Genomic DNA, 7,675 nt, shown 5'->3' with positions numbered 1-7,675 from the left:
ACCCAGGTTCGAATCCCGGCTGGGGCAGGGAACAGTTTAAGGATTTGAATTTCATTAAATCAGGCTTTACTGATCTACCAGAAGACCCGCCGACATGTCGTAAAAATACCCCCGCTAATACCAATACACCAGTCCTGTATGAGACAGCCCTAGCATGTATTCAATATGGATGGTGGGTGTTAGCGCCGAAGTGGTGACATGTAGAGGTGTATGGCATGTAGGAGGACTGCTGGGCCTTGATAGCAGGCTGTGAAGCCTATGCCCAGAGTCGGACACATATAAAAAAAAAAAAAAAAAGTAATTAAACTTTTTATGTAATTCTTTGAGCAGAGGAATTATGCTGTTTGATATGTTATTGGAAATACTAATTCCTATACCCTTTTCATCTTAACTTGGCCACAATATAGACACTTTAGCTTTTGAGGGAGCAGTGTGCCAGAGAAAATGGCTTGTGTTGCCTAGGCCTCCTACTCCAGCACTACCATCCACCAGCCACTACCAAGACCACCATCACCACTGGCACCATCGTACCATCGCCACCACCACCGTCACGACAAATGGTGTGCCTGTGAAAGTACATAGGGTAAGATATAAAGCTTTGATGTTTAATATTTGTAATGGTTGATAATGTTTTTTTCACATTAATTACCGTTTCGATTTGAACACTTAATTTTAATAAGAAATATTTGGCTGATATTGTATATTTTTTACGAACATGCATAACGAACAACGTTAGAGCAGATAACTCGTGAAATGCTATGGGAAGGATGTAGACCCCTAGCATTCTTTCTGTGTGTGTCAAACATAAAAATGAAGAATCTCTGTGGCAGAGTGAAATGAATGTAGTGCTGAGGAAATACTATTTATATCTAATAAAACGACTTTACTCCCTACAGGGTTCAACACCAACCCAAGATGATTCAGTGGCCCTTTTTGGCCTATGGAGGACTGCCTAGGCTAAACCTGCTTTCCTACCCTTAGCCCCCTACCACCGGCACCAAAAATGCTGTATGTGTGAGACTGCATATGGTGAAGTATTAAGTTTTGATGGTATGTTTTTATGGACCAAATTTCATGCTGCTTGATCTGTAGCAGTTTCCCTATTCAGTCCCTTATCGCTGAATAACTCTTTACGACCTCATCCCAGGTCATTTAAGGTCTGCCTCTCACAACCCTACCCCTGATATTCCAACTTCTCACCCTGTTTTCATCCTATATCGTTCCCACATGGGCAAACAATCAAATTTTTTTTCAAACGCTTTGGGCTACACTGAAGCAATTCTTAGAGTTCTGATAATTAAAGCTAGAGTTCCCCCCACCTCTCTCTCTCCCCCTTTATCGCTTTTGTTTGTTCTTTTTGTATTTGTCTCTTTTTTTTTTTTTTCTCCTTTTCTCATAATATTTTCTTAGTCTTTATTTTTATTTTTGTTTGTTTTTGTTTCTGTAATTGTGTGTTTCTGTTAGTTGCTTTGTTATTTTTTTTTTTGTTAGTTTGTCTCTTGGTTTGTTAGAGCTTCTTTATTTATTTATTTATTTTTTCTTAGTTTTTCTTTTTCTTTGTCTTTGTCTGTTTCTATCTCTTTGTCTGTCTGTTTCTCGTTCTCCCTCTCTCTTGCTCTTGTTCTCTTTCTTGCTCTTTTCTGTCCTGTCCCCATTCATTCATCCATCATGTACTCCTGTGTTGTCCCATGATGAGCGTAGGGGCAAGGGCTAGGCAAGTTGGTCCTGACATATAAGATGAGAGTGACGAGCCTCATTCATGCCTGAGTGGCATTAAGTGAGCAATGAACACCAACCACCCCTTGGATATAAAGTAACATAGGCACATTTCGAAGGGAGAGGCTTACTTACCCATTAAATCACCCGGCGCCATAATTCGGTTATATGATTACCACCCAGCGTAGTAAATGGTTTGCTGTTGTGCAGGAAACTTTTTGGCTTGTCAGTCAGTGTAGAGTAACCCATACGCAGAAGGAAAAGGAAAGAGAGGGAGGGAGTGTAATGTCACCCGTAGGCAGACGGTAGAGGAAAGACCGAAGAAGAAGGAAGGAAGGAAGAGAGGAAAGGGCAGACACTCAAAGCAGTACTAGAGAGAGTGAGTGGATGGTGAGCGTCCCCAGGTACGACACATAGTACTTGATATATAATTACTACTGTAGATTGCTACAAGTTTGTCTCTCATCCCTTATTGCTTGGTTTATTAACTTCATAATTTCCTTCAAAGAACATGGGTTTTCTTGTACACCAGCGTTTCCTTAAGCAGCATGTCACATATAGGTAATTTTTGTACCTCTGCACATACTTCACTCCTTGTAAATTTAAAATCTCTCGCGAACCCAGCCAACCTGACCCGGAAATAATTTACATGGATACTGTTTCCATGCCACCCTGTCCCCTGTCATTTTGCTGCCCTATCCTCCATCCCCTTTCTCCCCGTCTGTCATGTAACATCCCTCAATCTTGTCATTGGTCTCCCTCCTCTCCCCACTTCATTCACATATGTAACTAGTTAGTGTCTCACGCTCCATTCCCCCAACTTACATCCCTCTGTCATTTACCTCTCTAGTGATCCCTGCGTCTCTTCTTCCACGTTACTCTCATACGCTCCTAGTGACTGTCACTCTCCAGGCCCCAATTTGCATTCCCCTGTCTCGTATTCATCTCCATTCTATCCCTCCATCTCCCCGTCTCCACCGCATTCACATACACTTTTAGTTAGTTCCTCCTTGTCCATCCCTCTGCTTCCCCCCCCCCCCCACCTCCACTGCCAGTTAGTGTCTCGCTCTCCATCCTCCCTCCCCTCTGTCCCTGTTTCCCCCCCTCCACCTCCCACATAAAGTGCTAGTTAGTGTCACGGTCCAGGCCGCAACTTACCATTCCACTTTCCCACATGCCTCTCCAATCCATCCCTCAGTCTGATACACATACACTGTTAGTTAGTAAGCAGTGCCTGTTTACAGACCGACACCATCTAAAGGTGGTCGAAGGCAAGACTGGCGCTATCTTAGTACGCCCATTATTATTGGAAGAAGAATTATCAGTGCGAAGTTATCCTTGCCCTCGTAAGAATGCAGTCTTATTTATCCCATCTACCGCAACCAAAATGTTCGTAATAATTACCTTGTAATGAAACAAATAACAAATATTGAGAATGTACCGTATATAAGTATCGGCGCTTTGGGCTCGGATAGGAATTGAAATGTTTCGTGTTCGGTAGAATCGGTAGTGTTGGGACGCCTTTGAATAAAGTATCCCTATAATATAATGTTACAATGAGTGTCCATGTATATATCCGTAAAATGCAAGATAACATCACAAATGCAGGATGAAAATGGACATAATTGTGTCATTTGCCTTGAATTATTGGCCGTGTATCAATGGTTCGCTGTGAAAGGGTTCCGATACTTGTTTTATCGTGGGTATATACAAACCAGTAGCAGTTAATACTTGCTGTACCGAAATGAGAATGTTGTAATGTTTATGTAGAAGTTAATTGTCTGTGGGTTGGTTAATAATCCTTGGACTAAGTAGGTAAATCGTAAAGGAAAACGTGAAGTGACGTCATAACTAGCGTGGAATGCGCGGCCACTGCCCCCTGGCGGCCAGCACGATAGTCGGTGAAAAGCAAATGGCGACTGGAGCAGGAGTGAGGAGAGCTGGTGTACTTTTTCCTGCAGTTTCAACGCATTGCTGGTTAGTGAAGATTTATTTAGCCATATAATGAACACATTAAGGGTATGAAGGTGTTGTTGTTGAAGGCGGCACATGTTGAGCAGAGGGACGTGTTAAGAGACTGTAAAGTTGTTTATCAACTGTCGTGTAGTAAGTATGCATTTGCTGAAATTGGGAAAGCATCTATTTCTTGTATATTATTTTTAAAGCACCTATTTAATATTGTTCATGGTAATGTTGCAGCCAGAAGACAATTGTAATGATAGTTTGGTGACTGTCCAAATTATGGTAAAGGAAGTCCTAATTTATGTTTGGATGAAGTTACCGAAAGTAATATTTTAATAATAATAAAATCGAAATGGGAGTGGATATTGTAATACTAATAATAATAAGAGTAATGGAAAAAGTTTGCATTCTAGGTTGTCGTTCCCCTGGCGGCCATTACAGGAAGCAGTGAAAACAAGCTGGTTGTTTGAGATGGTGGTTGGGTGAGGCGGTCCAGCGTTTTTTGCTGTTTAGACCTGTTGCTGGTAAGTAAACAAATAATATAAAATTAGTAAAGACCTTGAATATATGAAGATGTATTTTGTGCAGTATAGAAGCAGGTCCAAAGTTAGGAGGAATGGATGGCAATCGGTCTCCCCATTATCACAACATTGTTAAGGTGCATGCGGTATAGAAGAAATCAGTACCCACAATAGTAATAATGTAATTTAATTTGATTTTTTTTTTTTTAATTAGTAGTGACTCTAGTACAGTAATATAAAATTGCACTACCTGTATATTAAGGATCGAACATTTAATTTCGATATGTTGTGTTTGTAATGTTAAAATCACCGTTTGAATAAACAATACATGACAGTAAATAGCTGTTTAGAACAGTAGGATTGAGTGGAAGTTTTTTTTTTTTTTTTTTTTTTTTTTTTCAGGTTTGTGATGCTGCTAGTGTGTTGACCAGAGATTTTTCGAGGAGGAGTGGCGCTGTCTTTATGATGAGCATTTCTTTTTCCCTCTTTCAGCCCTCTACCCACTTAACGTGACGAAGGTCGGCGACGTCTGAACTCGTACCTCTCCCCCACGGCATGCAGTGGAGGAGACGCCCTGTAGCTGCTGGGAGACGGCGTGATTCAGGCTTGCCGTCTGGGCTTCAGGTTCTGTTTACCTCTTCTACTAAAAACCTTTCACCCACTTGCCCTGGTGGACGGTACCAGGCAGATTGGTTTCTGTCTGGGACCTAAACCTCCCGGAGGTCCTGTTGCGCGGCCAGAGCGTGGATTCAGGCCCGACTCTGGATGGGGGCAACTGCCGAGCCGCTGGGGGATCCCGTGAGCGTGCGGGAGCACCCTCAGTTAGGGGGTCGCAGGCACTTGGCTTAAAAGTCGAGCCTTCTATAATCGACTGGCATTGGTAGGGCCAACCAGTACTGGCACAGGTCAGGCTGGGAGTATGGAGAAGGTGTTAGGCAGGCAGGGCTGTAGGACGGGAAGCGTAGCTTCCTACTCCTACAATTAGGGTATAGGTGTTAGGTTCCTCCCACTACCCCAAGAAGAGCACCAGGATTAGTGTTTGGATAATGACAGGTTTGGCCACCGGAGCTAATTCCCACTTGGACGTGCTCCGGCCTAGGTTGGCTAAACCATAGGCAGGCAGGGATTAGGTCACTTAGGGTTGATTAGTGTAGGTCCCTCCCATGTCCCAGGTTGTAGGTGGTTAGGGTTGTATGATTGTGGTTTGGCTGATTTGTGGTTAGTGTTGTATGATTGTGGTTTGGTCGAATTTGTCGGATGATCCGGTGACTGGTCGGAGGTCTGGCTTTGTAACGGCTCCCCTGTTCTTTAGTGTGGGTCTGGTTCTTGTATGCTTTAAAGTTTCTTTTCTCGGTTTTTCTATGGCTCATACATGTAGTGTTTTACCTCTTGTATGTCTTTAATGTTTTGATATTGAAATGTCTATTATTGTTTATCTTTTCCTCATATCGTGGATGTAGTTTATAGATTCTCTGTCTTGCTTGTATCGTTCGCAGACTATAGTCGTTCTATTTTATGAAGGCAGTTTGGGTGGGACGCTGTGGGACCTCACACTGTTAGCTCTGTTGTCACATCGCCGCCGACACACGTGTAATTATTTGTGTTCACCTCTCTCTCTGTCTCTCTCACTCTCCTATTTTAAGCTAGTAACTACTTATAAATGAATTTAAACACTCTGTATAGATGTAATTCAATAAAAAAGCTGTAGTATAGTATACATCTCATAAGACTTGTCAGAGTTGCCTTTGAGACGTTGTCAGGTGGTGACACGAGGGACAGCCCTGCGTGAGTGGGTCATACTCGGTCAGTCTCCCGCCATGGAAGCTATTTAAAAAAGAAAAGAAAAAAACTCACCTATAGACTTTTACCTCAGGGGTGGTGTGGAAAAAAAGTCGAAAACAAGAGAAAAAATTAAGAAAATACAATTAGTAGTAGTTAATATATAATATGAGAGAGAGAGAGAGAGCGCGAGCACGTGTGTGGCGACGATGTGGCAACAGAGCTAACAGAGTGAGGTCCCAGAGAGCCCGACCCAAACTGCCTTGATAAAATAGAACGACTGTAGTAGAAAGTGTTCCAGGATCTCAGTACACAAGGCATCTTGTCCTACCCTCTTGGTGTCTGTTTGCTGCTCTGAAGGGTAAGGTGTTCGTTCCTGCCCTGAATAATATCGCTGCTTGTGGGCTGTTGTTATATATATTTTGGGTTTTTCCGTTGCCTACCTATGTTTAAGCTCGATATTTCTTAAACTTGTTTTGTCCACAGTTCTAGGTTTTGTTATAGAGTTTTTTGTTCATTTTTAGTCATGTGTCTTCTGTGAATTTATATTCCTTGTGGGTATTATTATTGTTGTTGATTATGTCCATGTGGCATTTGGCCTTTTTCTAAAAGGTTTTCGAAGGAATGCATCAAGTACTTCAAGCACTTGTCAGTTTACAACATTGACTTGAATAGTTATGGCTTAGTTCGTGTGGAGCAGCTGCCTTCCCTGCTCTAACTGATGTTATGGTATTTCATAGTTCCTCTTTCGTGATTTTCCTATCCTGCATTCTATTACAGTATATCTGTACTTCTGCCATGTCCAAATGTTCCCTTGTTACTAATGGTAGTGATAATAAGGGAGCTGTATTTTATCTTCCTCTTCTTTGCTTAGGATTTTTTCCAAATATTCCCTGCTGTCATGATGCGGTACCTATTGTATCAAGTTATCCTCCTTCTTGTATATGCTGTCTGAAGAAAGGTATTAGTTCCGCTCAGGTTTTTGTTTTTTTGTAAATTGTTGTATATGATTGTTGTTTTAGTATTTTTTTTTTTTACTTTGTTTATATTGTCCCATAGTTTGCTTCCTTATTTTCCTTTGTAACTTGTCCCCGTGTTTGTACATGTGTATAGTTATTACTCGTTGTAGGTTCTTTTTCTGCTTGTGATATTCCGTCTTTATTTTTTCTCTGTTTCGGTTATCCTGTGTTTTATATAAATGTATTTGAAAAATTTCTCTTGTTATCTCTTATGTTATTCATGGTGGCCTCCAATTGTGTCCTGTTGAAAGTGTCTCGTAGTTTTGTTATTTGTTCCCAGCTGCTACTTAAAATATGTTTGTTTTGTCCATATCAAAACTTCGGTCTTGTCTATATTTTTCCTCGGTAGTATATCTTGAGTAGTTATTCATCTTGTAGGAATCTCTTCTTGGTGTTGTTTCATTCTGTTTCAAACGATGTTTGTTTTGGGCAAAAATAGGGTGTGATAGTTCTTACACTCTCCTTGCATCTCTTAACCTGACTGTAAATAATCTGTAACTTTTAGTATTATTACATAGTCATTAACACTTATTTCCTCTTGTTTTTCATGTGTAATTTCCAATAACATGGTGTAGGTAATGTTGTCTAGTGTTTGTATTTGTTTTGGATTGGGCATATGCTTCTGAGGCTTTTGTCAGTGGGCATTATTTCCCCTATGTACTATACACCACTTGTTGA

Source organism: Coenobita brevimanus, chromosome 20 (genome assembly GCF_032717465.1).
Source record: "Coenobita brevimanus isolate Jiangsu-jjx chromosome 20, ASM3271746v2, whole genome shotgun sequence".
NCBI classification, from domain to species: Eukaryota; Metazoa; Arthropoda; class Malacostraca; order Decapoda; family Coenobitidae; genus Coenobita; species Coenobita brevimanus.
Note: the sequence above shows the minus strand (reverse complement) of the source record.